This window comes from Pyrus communis, chromosome 7, assembly GCF_041283825.1.
Source record: "Pyrus communis isolate YQ-2024b chromosome 7, ASM4128382v1, whole genome shotgun sequence".
Classification (NCBI taxonomy): Eukaryota; Viridiplantae; Streptophyta; class Magnoliopsida; order Rosales; family Rosaceae; genus Pyrus; species Pyrus communis.
The window spans coordinates 375,556-387,031 of record NC_142571.1 but is presented as its reverse complement, the minus strand read 5'-3'; the positions used below and the strand labels follow the sequence as shown (position 1 = coordinate 387,031).

Sequence of the window (11,476 nt, the reverse complement as noted above, 5' to 3'; positions counted from 1 at the left end):
TTCACTCCATTTTGGCTGATTGGAGTTGGAATCTTCTAACACCAACAGGTTAAGGAAGGCGTTTGTAGATCTGCAACCGCCATATGACTATCCCAAATGAAATACTCAACACGTGTCGAAATCTGAGAAAACTTGCTGGTTTAGATTAAGTAATTTAGTGGCGGTGAAAGATTCACACAACAGATCAACATGCCCAATTCTGCATAGGCCTCACCAACTTCGTCTTTTACAATTTCGGATACATGAACAACACTTTATGTCTGACCCACCAAACAACAACTTGGTGTCACCTTAGGGTGTTTTAGATGTCTCCATTGTTGATCCTTCCCAACAGTAAGAATTCAAAACCCACTCCACAATAATTTTGGCCCTAATGATGGATGGGATTGAAGCATGCGGAAGTGTGGTGGAATGTGACAAGACAAGACGTGACAAGTAGACATGAGGAATCGTATAATAGTATTTGACGTATTGGAAAGTAAGGAATTTTATCTAGAATAATTTGATTGTCAAGTAAAGGCTGATTGTCAAGTAAGAGCTGATTGTGATGTAAAGAAGATTCTTTTTTATCTTGTACAAGTAATAGACAAAAGAAAAAGATTCCTCCTATCCTCATATAATTTAATGTGAGGTTCGGAAAAGTTCCTCCTAAGCCTATAGGCAAGTAATTTGTTATCCGTTGATCGGCTCAAAGTTACTATTTGAAATTTCTCTAGGTCGGAAATAATTTTTTTGAAAGTTCCTTGTCCTTACAGCTATATCTAAACAACGAAACCCTCTCCATGCCGATCTCGTCAAGATGCTCCCGCAGCTGCACATTTACCGTATTCCCCCTCTTCTTCTTTGCCAAACTCTTCAATTAATTTGCGTTGCCTTTGAGTCAGATTCCTGCGCAGTTACAAGTCTCAAGTTCCGAGTTATATATACAAAACAGTGTCTCGATAGCTCATTATGGTCAAACAGAGGTTAACATTAGAACGTTATATAAAACAGACTACTAACAAAAGTTGTTTGGAACCAGGATAACTTACGTTGGAATGCTGACATTGAAATGCGAGTTCCTCGTCTTGATCCCTGTTTTACATCACCAGTAAGTCAACTGAGAAATGAATTTGTTCTATCACATGGAGTGGAGATTATAAATTAAAGTTTCACTCGATATTACTAAATGTCGGTTATCATCAGATTCAGGAGAGGCTCAACATCAAAGGTATTGGAGATGCAGCTATGCGTAAAGATTTAAATTTTAACCCGAGTAACTAGTCCCTAACCCAGCTTGCTCAATGTTCACTAGAGTATAAGAAACACCAATCCTTGGAAAATCCCATTATTTCTACTTCACAAATGGAGCGTAACTACGGGAAAGAGATAATGAGTACGTAGCATCAAATTTCTCTTTCTGCTCATTTTCCTCTGCTTTTAGTAAAAGAAGAGGTTGACAAATCTTTGAAGCAGAAGCTTAACTTTTACAAACCAATTCCTAATCCAACTTGTTTCTTTATAAAGTTAACTGGGATTGTTGTTGTTGATAATTTGCAAGTGTACAATATTGTCCAAGTAATATAGTGATAAGTAGAGTGTTGTTCAAACAAGGATCGAATTAACCTAAATTTACTATTGAGATTGACTTCAAACTAAACTTAAATAAAAGAAGGATTACGATGACAACTTCGAATATGCGAAGAAACGAAACGAAAGTAAAAATAATAATTGATTGAACACGAAGTAAAAGTGAATGAATTATAAAAGATTAATATATGGAAGCACTAGGACATCAGATTCCTCATTCTTAATCCCATCTAATCCCGTTATTCATATTAACATCATATTATTCCCATGTTGCTAGCAATTATCCCTTAATACGTCAATATTTCCTGTCAAAATATACTAACCGTGTTTCTAACTATCTACCCATGCTATGTCTAGCCACATATATAGATAACCGAAACCCTTTACACTCAATGGATAATTTCAAGATACTACACAAATCATAACCAGTATGTCTACTCAATTATGTAACTCATGATAATTGTTATGAGAAGCAATCTACTAAACTCAACCTGTCAGTCACAATTTAGTTCTTCACACAAATAATGACCAGTTATTTGATAACGACAAAGCACAATAACAATTACTCAACATGAAAAATAACTGAGATTAATATATAATAACGAGAATTATATGTTTATGATAAGAGTACACCCTAATCCTAACAAAAGGACTTAGTTCATGATTAAACTAATGACAAACATGAATGAATTCGATAACATAAAAGAAACCCAAAACTCCAAATTTATATTCGTGTGCGTGTATGCCCAAGAAATCTGCAACCTTCTCTCCTTGCGGCACACCCCGATTCGGCTCTCAATTCTCCTTTTATATTTTCCACTAGTCTGCCTCCTAATAAGGAATTAGAATCCTTGTCCTTGTTGGAAAAGTCCAACCGCCACTTTTTATGAAGCCCAAATTGGATTTAATTTGATAAAAGCCCAAATTCCAGCACCACTCTCACGTAGCAGCAGTCCATTTCGTTATTCCTTCATACTTTTCTTATAATTCTTTTTAAAAATTCACACTTATCTCCGACCATTATTTTTACAAAACTCACACAAAACACATCAAATTCACTAATTTAATATAAAATCATGACCAAATAATAAGTAAAAGAGGTATAAAACATGCATATAATATGACCCTAACAATTGTTTAAAGATGGGAACTCAAAATTCTTATCATCAGTGCAAGAAATTGAATTATAAAGAGTCATGACTTCCTTACCTTTCTTCTTCAAGACTGCCTTCTGACCAGGTTGGGTGCCAGCACGGACCTGCGGATGAGAAAGCAGTGTACACTGATGCCACCATTGAGACATATTTTAACTGACACATGATCTGTTAATATTTCAACCATATTTGAGACATTTTAACTGAAAAAAAAAAGGTGCTTCATAAGAAATAGAGACAAAACAAGCGCGCACACACACACCCCCAAGACATTTACTTTCCCAAAGCGTTATAATCTTCTCACCTTTTGTACTTTCAAATCTAAGCAATTCTCTCTTGAAAAAAACAAAATATAAGCATATATCTAATAATAGCCGGCCCCCAAAACCGACAAAACAATTATGAAGTAAAAAAGTTGGGACAGCAAGCAGCAAACAAAGACTAAATATTGAAAAATGAACCCCCCCCCCCCCCCCCCCCAACCGAGAACAAGTCGTCTGCATCATAAACGGGCCAGTTTGCATGAAAGTCTGGGTATGCAGCAAACCAAGAGTTAACAAGAGCAGATGATGCGATATCCTTTATGATTAAAGAACAAAAACAAATTAGGTTTACGTTCTTCAAGAAACTGACCATTCCAGACCCTTTACAGCGCTTACATGATTCAGGTCTGGTGCCAGGGGGAACCCTACTTCCACCTGCAATGATCCAAAGAACAATAAGTTAGCTAAAATGTTTCCTTGTGATACTTATGGGCAAAAGGTAACTACATAATACAAAATTTCAACAATAGACAGCTTCCAAAAGAAACAAAGACATTTAGAAGTGAACAAATCAGGCATACCGCAGGCTTCACAAGCCACTGCAGCTTGAAATGACACAGTTTTAGCACATCCCTGAACAGTTTCCATGAAGGATAGTTCTAGAGTAACCTGCGTATTTATAAGAACAGAAATCCATGTCATGAAGCATATTCTAAAGCACAAATATATATCAACAATAAATATGAAGCGGGATGAAACCTTGATATCTTGACCACCAATCTGACGGAAGATGTTGAAGATCTAATCTCCATTGGAAACAGTGCACCACCAATAACATACAATTTCAAACCCAAAGCATCCCCACCCCCCCCCAAAAAAAAAAAAAAAATGCAAAAGTCAGCAATTTGGAAATGTAGAGGAAGCATTGTAGAACATATAATATGTCTTCTATCATCATAACATATTAAAGAGGTAAGAGTCATTACATTTTTATCAAATATATCTTCGAGTGGATTTTTGGGAAAACCATTGTCTGCATTCTCATCGCTAGTCTGAAAGAGGTAAGAGTGCTTAATGACATAGTGATAAACAAAAGCTAGCAATATAAGGAACACATCAACATAATATAACTATGAAAGGGGCCACACAACAGAAGTACAGTACAACAAGATTCAATTAATTAAAATGGTCATGAAGTTGATAGGTTTCCTAGCAAAACATGGACTATTATAGTATGTAACTGCCTCTGACATTGGCAACAATAAAAGTCCACCAGTTCGTCTTAGTTTCTTCTCAAAGTGGAACATCTGGAACTATAACCATTTTCGATTTCCTAACCTGTAATAGGTATTCTAGGTTTGTTAATAGTTGAAAAGTCGTCTTCTGTGCTTGTTGAGAAGCACTTTGCATCTACAGGGGGTAGAGGAGAAAAAATTCTGGAATTTATGTGTGATTACTATCGTTTGATAGTACCCAGGAATGAATTGTAAGGATTTTTTAAGAATGTAAACAAGTGTTATCCCTATCCAGTTCATTGTCAAGTAAAACTAACAAAGCATTAACTACTCAACCAGAAGCATTTCATAAGGGAATACTCAGACTCAGCAGGAAATTATTTTTTTTTTAAATATAGAGGGAGTAAACACAAGGAATAGAAGTAACACCTCATCATATCTTCGATGCTTTTCCTCATCTTTCAAAACCTAAAAAAATAATTAAAAGTCTATTCATAAATTAATAGTAATTAGTAAATAAATTCTGAAGATAAACTTAAACCTCATAGGCCCTTTGAACCTCCTGAAACTTCTTTTCTGTTTCAGGATCATCTTTATTTGTGTCTGGAGATGGAGCTTCTTTGCTAGCTGCAAAATAATTAAGGGAGATGAAGGATCAAAGAAAATTGAGATTCAGAACAGAAACAATTTAAAATCAACTATGCGTTCAAACTGCACTACATACTGAGAACAAATTGAAAAATGACTAACTTATAAATATGTAACTAAAACACACATTAACATTATGCGTTATCATGAACTTGTAAGCCTCTTATTCTTCCTACAGCAGGAGTATGATGATACAAGTTTTCTAAGATTTCTGGAAAACAACTATATTTTGTTAACAGTGTGTGCAGTAAAACATAAATTAATTATATTCCAACATCTCAAATGTACGTCCGGTGTGTGCAGTAAAGTTGGCATTTATCAATTCTACAAGAATTGAGTGAATATATACGTATAGTAGGCCTAAAGTGAAGCAAAAACCTACCCCATAATAAGCTTTCTTTATTTCCGAGGTACTCGCATTCTTGCTCACACCAAGTGTCTCATAGTAATCTACTGCGGACATAGATGCTGATGCATAAAAGAGTACAAGCCCCCTTATATAAATTCAGCACACTCCCTTTTCTACGCAGTGTCAAAATGAACAAATAATGCCATATTGCAAGAAATTAACTAAGTAATGAAGTCTTTAAGCTCAAGTTTTTTTTTTCCACATAACATTACATTGGTACAAAAGTTTTCTCCTACAACGTGGTTTTTCAACTAAAAAAGTACACAACACTGAGTTTTACGGTATATCAGAATCAGACAAGCTTTCAAAATGTGTAAATGATGCTGAACAATTGAAATGAGCAGAATCGCAAAGCAAGAACATATTTACAAACTCATGAAAAAATAACCAAAATGAACGCATATTCGTGTGTCTGATACCAGTTCCATTAATCGATCGGGATGCCAACCAACTGGTATTGAGAGTTCCCAGCAACCAACTCTTTTTACACACTGCAAAAAAAGGGAGGGGGAGGGGGAAAGAAAAGGCAACAAAAAAGAGTCCGGGAGAAACTTAATGCTCATTCAATAGAATCGAATCCCATTTGAACATATTAAAAGAAAAATAACAAACTAAATCCAGACGAAAATTCAGCAGTCCTAAAGGGGAACCCATTTCTCCCAAACTCGAAAACCCGAAAAAAGGGAAAGTGGGTTGGTGTTTGACATACCGTTATTACTTTTAGTATTAGTATAATTTCCGACTAAAACACTGGAATTGTGCCAAACCCCAGTCTCCTATACCGACCTCCAAACACCCACCAGTACACCTGGAAGCACCAATTCAAACATTGATTATTAATTAAATTTTAGAGCCTATAATTGATTATTAATTAAATTTTAGAGCTTATAATATTTCGAATTTCTTGACCAAATAAAATAAAACGGACTCTCCATTGTCTAGCGCATGCTATACACCAGAACATCTTATAATTTTGAAATGAAATATTAAAAAATGACTCTACAACTTCCACGAGAATCTGGTTCTAATTCCTCCTCAATTTAAGTTCCGTACTAATAGCCCATAAGAATAATATAGCATAGAGTTCTCATATTATAGAAGTGCTGAAAAGAGAAGAGACTTGCGAGCCAAGCCAAGAAAGTTGTCACTTGTCCCACTGAGAGAAGAAGTCACAGCATTGCAATAACAAAAGGGGCACCAATGGCATCACAAAAGCAGCAGCCTCGTGTCACGGAGGGTTTGGGGTAGCTGATTTAGCGATTTCGGGTGAACCTACTGATTATAATCTCAAAATATTACAGAAAATTTGAGGAAATTAAGAAGAAAGAAGAAGCAAAATGCCAAAGGCAAAAGGCTAAGGATACTGGCTGGACTCGAAGAAAAATGAATCATAGGTTTCGAAATGAGTATTCCAAGTTTGGTTTCTGGAGCAGAATGAAAACATTAGACTTGTTTTACAACTGGTGCATTTTGAGTTTCATCATGTTTTCCAGTGACAAGCTAACGGTTGCAGATTCCTTCGCGCTGAATAAAAGGACATTATTATTCACATCTTGTGTATGCTAGTTTTCTCATTTTCCTAGTGTGGCAATTAAAGTCTGTTTTGATATACGGAACGGAATATTGGGATCCCAGGAGATCCTTCTTTGCAACTATTATGAAAGTGCAGCAATGCCGCCACCGGACACGTTACTTCAACGAGAATCAGATCGGAATTGAGCTGGCTTGAACATGGCGTCCAAGAATTTCAACATTGTATTAGAAAAGAGTAATAAATAAGGTTAAAAGGCAAGAAAAGAGTAGAAAGAAAAGCACAAAGAAAGAAAGAAAGAAAGAAAAGCATCTTTGGTCACAAGCCCCCTCCCTCTCCCTGCAGCTTCCAATCAGAAACTATGCCTTTCATGAGCTAAGTCCCTCTCTTTTCCCAACTTTTCTTTACTTTACAATTCACAACACATCCAGGTTGCTGCCTACCCAAGAAAGGCATGTCTCATTGTCTCTTGCATGTGCTCGATTGTCTTGGTGGTTAGAGCCTTCGTATTAATCTCATGGTTGCACTGTATCACCTTCTCTCAGTGTAGCTTAGATTAGAACTATCTCTTCTGATATGAAAAATATAAAATAATGAAGCATGGTGTCTCCCTTCAAACACAGTACAGATTCAAGTAAACAAATTTGTACCTGAAATGACGGTTATACCCCTGAGCAATGTACTTGTTGCTGTATAAAGAAAAGCATCTCTGGGATTTGATTCCTTATATGCCATTTGAGTTTGTTACAGAGGCCTCCAGAACATCTTATTTGTTTTGTATATAAAAACAAAAGTTTGCTTTAATGAACTTCATCATGTTCATGGGGGATTCCTTTCCTCAAAAGATAAAAAGGCAAGATGTGGACATAGCCGTATTGGTTAGAGCGGATATGCTCCTCCCTATGAACCCGAGTTTGAATCCCCCTCCACACACAGTTTAGATTAGTTTAAAGTAGAACATCGCTTGTATAAAAAAATGAAACAGATTATTTGGGATCAAATTAATCAAATAGATCATAATTTTGAGAAAATATTGGAATGACAGAGGTTCACTTTCCCACTTTATAAAAGTTTGAAGCTTCCCTCCGTTTTTCAACCTTCTTTCAAATTTTTAACAAAACTGAGAGGCAGCTTCTTCGTCAAAACATTCTTTATGTCACCAAATAAACATAAGCACCGCTTTGTTTGTTTCAGATTGCTTGTGGGGCGTCACTTCCTCTAGATTCTCACAGCAGCCAAGTAAGCAAAAAGACAATGAAGCTGGTAGTAGAAGTGGTAGATGCTCATGGTCTTATGCCCAAAGACGGCGAAGGATCTGCTAGTCCATTTGTAGAAGTCGATTTTGTGAACAAGCTTAGCCGAACCAAAACTATTCCGAAAAATCTCAATCCCATTTGGAACCAGAAACTTTTCTTTGATATTGACCAAACCAGAAACTTCCATCATCAAACCATTGAAGTCTCTGTGTTCAACGAGAGGAGATTGCCTATTCCTGGCCGAAACTTCCTTGGAAGAGTGAGAATTCCTTGCTCAAACATTGTCCAGAAAAGTGAGGAAGCTTACCAAAGATTCCCTCTTGAAAACAAGTGGTTTTTCTCAGCTGTCAAGGGAGAGATTGGCCTAAAAGTCTATATTTCTCTAGAATCTGAACCGAAAGCTCCACCACAACCACTAGAAGCCTCTCCTTCCAAGTCTCAACCCCAGCCACCCGAAAACCCAACTTCTAGTCCCTCTGCTCCTCCAAATACAGAGAATACAAAATCCAATAGGAAAGTATTGGCTGCTATTCCGAAAGAAAAAGAGTTCAAACAAAAACCAGCTGAAGTAAGATCAACTGAAACATCCCACCACATGCACAAGCATCAAGTTCAACCAGGCATATCGGTAGCAACACAACCTCAAGGTTTCCCACTAACCATGCAGCCAGCTCACTCAGAAGCTCATCATATTCATAACCAGCAAGGCGACTATGAATTGAAGGACACCAGCCCGCAGCTTGGCGAAAGGTGGCCAAATGGTGGAGCCTATGGAGGAAGAGGATGGATGAGTGGTGGTGAAAGATTTACAAGCACTTATGACCTTGTTGAGCAGATGTTTTATCTGTATATTCGAGTTGTTAAAGCCAAAGACCTCCCTCCCAGCTCCATTACCGGAAGCTGTGATCCTTACGTGGAAGTAAAGCTGGGGAACTACAAGGGAAGAACAAAGCATTTCGAGAGGAAAATGAACCCAGAGTGGAACCAGGTGTTTGCTTTCTCAAAAGACCGAATCCAGTCATCGGTGGTGGAAGTTTTTGTCAAAGATAAAGAGATGATTGGAAGAGATGATTATCTTGGAAGGGTGGTTTTTGACTTGAATGAGGTTCCGACCAGAGTTCCACCTGACAGCCCGCTTGCTCCTCAGTGGTACAGGCTGGAGCACCGCCGCGGGGAAGGGATGGTTAGAGGTGAGATCATGCTTGCAGTCTGGATGGGAACACAGGCTGATGAAGCCTTTCCGGATGCATGGCATTCGGATGCTGCAGGTGTCTATGGTGAGGGTGTGTTTAATATTCGATCCAAGGTATATGTGTCACCAAAACTTTGGTACCTGAGGGTGAATGTGATTGAAGCTCAGGATGTGCTGCCTAATGACAGAAGCCGCCTCCCAGAAGTCTTTGTCAAAGCTCAGGTTGGAAACCAAGTGCTCAGAACCAAGATATGCCCAAGTCGGACTGCGAATCCACTGTGGAATGAAGATTTAGTCTTTGTTGCAGCTGAGCCTTTTGAGGAGCAGCTGGTTGTTACAGTTGAAGATAGAGTCCACCCTTCAAAAGACGAGGTGTTGGGGAAGATAAACATGCCAATTGATGTGTTTGAGAAGCGGCCTGACCACAGGCCAGTTCATTCACGCTGGTTCAATCTTGAGAAGTATGGATTTGGTGTGTTGGAGCCTGACAGGAGGAATGAGCTCAAGTTTTCGAGCAGGATACACCTAAGAGTTTGTCTTGAAGGCGGATATCACGTGCTAGATGAGTCAACAATGTACATAAGCGATCAGAGGCCAACGGCGAGGCAGCTATGGAAGCAGCCTGTTGGGATTTTGGAAGTTGGTATTCTTAGTGCACAAGGCCTTCTTCCAATGAAGATGAAGAACGGCCGAGGGAGCACAGATCCTTATTGTGTGGCTAAGTACGGCCAGAAATGGGTTCGCACCAGAACAATTCTCGACACATTGAGTCCTAAATGGAATGAGCAATACACATGGGAAGTGTATGATCCCTGCACAGTGATCACATTGGGAGTTTTTGACAACTGCCACCTAGGTGGAGGTGAGAAGCAAACATCAACTGCAGGTAACGGAGCAAGAGATTCGCGAATTGGGAAGGTGCGTATTCGACTATCAACACTTGAAGCTCATCGGATGTATACGCATTCGTATCCTCTCCTAGTTCTGCAGCCTAATGGAGTAAAGAAAATGGGCGAGCTTCAACTAGCTGTTCGATTTACCACCCTCTCCATAGCTAACATGATATATGTTTACGGGCAACCCTTGCTGCCAAAAATGCATTACTTACATCCTTTCACAGTGAACCAAGTCGATAATCTACGATACCAAGCAATGAACATCGTAGCAGTGAGACTTGGCAGAGCTGAACCGCCTCTGAGAAAAGAAGTGGTGGAGTACATGCTAGATGTTGATTCCCACATGTGGAGCATGAGGAGAAGCAAGGCCAACTTCTTTCGAATTATGTCATTGCTTACTGGTATATTTTCCATGAACCGGTGGTTTGCTGATGTATGCAACTGGAAGAACTCCGTGACCACTGTTCTTGTTCACATTCTCTTTCTGATACTGATCTGGTATCCAGAGTTGATACTTCCAACTCTTTTTGTCTACATGTTCCTCATCGGAATGTGGAACTACAGGTTCAGGCCTAGAGATCCTCCTCATATGGATACCAAGCTTTCATGGGCAGAGACAGTTCACCCAGACGAGCTTGATGAAGAGTTTGACACATTTCCAAGCTCTAGACCCCACGATATAGTTCGAATGAGGTACGACCGGATCAGAAGCGTAGCGGGAAGGATACAGACAGTTGTCGGTGACATAGCAACGCAAGGGGAGAGATTTCAGTCGCTACTCAGCTGGAGAGACCCAAGGGCAACCAGCATTTTCGTACTGTTCTGTCTTTGTGCAGCTGTGGTGCTTTACGTGACTCCGTTCAGGGTGGTTTCTTTGGTTACAGGGTTGTATTACTTGAGGCACCCCAGATTCCGGAGCAAGCTGCCCTCCGCACCCAGCAATTTCTTCAAGAGACTTCCCGCTCGGACCGACAGCTTACTCTGAAACTACTTTGTGACAAGTCCTAATTTAAACTGTAACTAGCTTACTTTCATTAAACCTTGAGCTTGAATAAATGCCCAGTTTTATGCTGGTGCTGCTGTTTTCTGTGTTGGCTACTGCCCTACTATACTGTCCGCTATATAACTAAACAAATATACAGAAGTGTTTTTACAGACTGACGTTCGAATACTGCTTTTCTCCTTGCATGCTCGTATTTACTTAGCCCTTGGCGCTCAAGGAGTGGAAAAGAAAACATTGCATAAACTTTCACGGTTGCCTCGGAGAGGATCCAATTCCAACTTTCACAATGCGCCATGAGCCCACAGTTAGCTCATGCCGCA

At 39.0% G+C, this 11,476-nt stretch overlaps 2 pseudogenes across 1 annotated transcript; one reads left to right on the top strand and one right to left on the bottom strand.

Annotated features, from left to right (window-relative positions):
- Positions 1 to 2,695: 2,695 nt before the first annotated feature.
- Positions 2,696 to 5,932, bottom strand: LOC137733489 (chaperone protein dnaJ GFA2, mitochondrial-like; annotated as a pseudogene).
- Positions 5,933 to 8,018: 2,086 nt separating this feature from the next.
- Positions 8,019 to 11,308, top strand: LOC137735696 (FT-interacting protein 1 pseudogene; annotated as a pseudogene). The gene has a single exon (XR_015964361.1). The product of XR_015964361.1 is annotated as an FT-interacting protein 1 pseudogene (transcript).
- Positions 11,309 to 11,476: the final 168 nt, after the last annotated feature.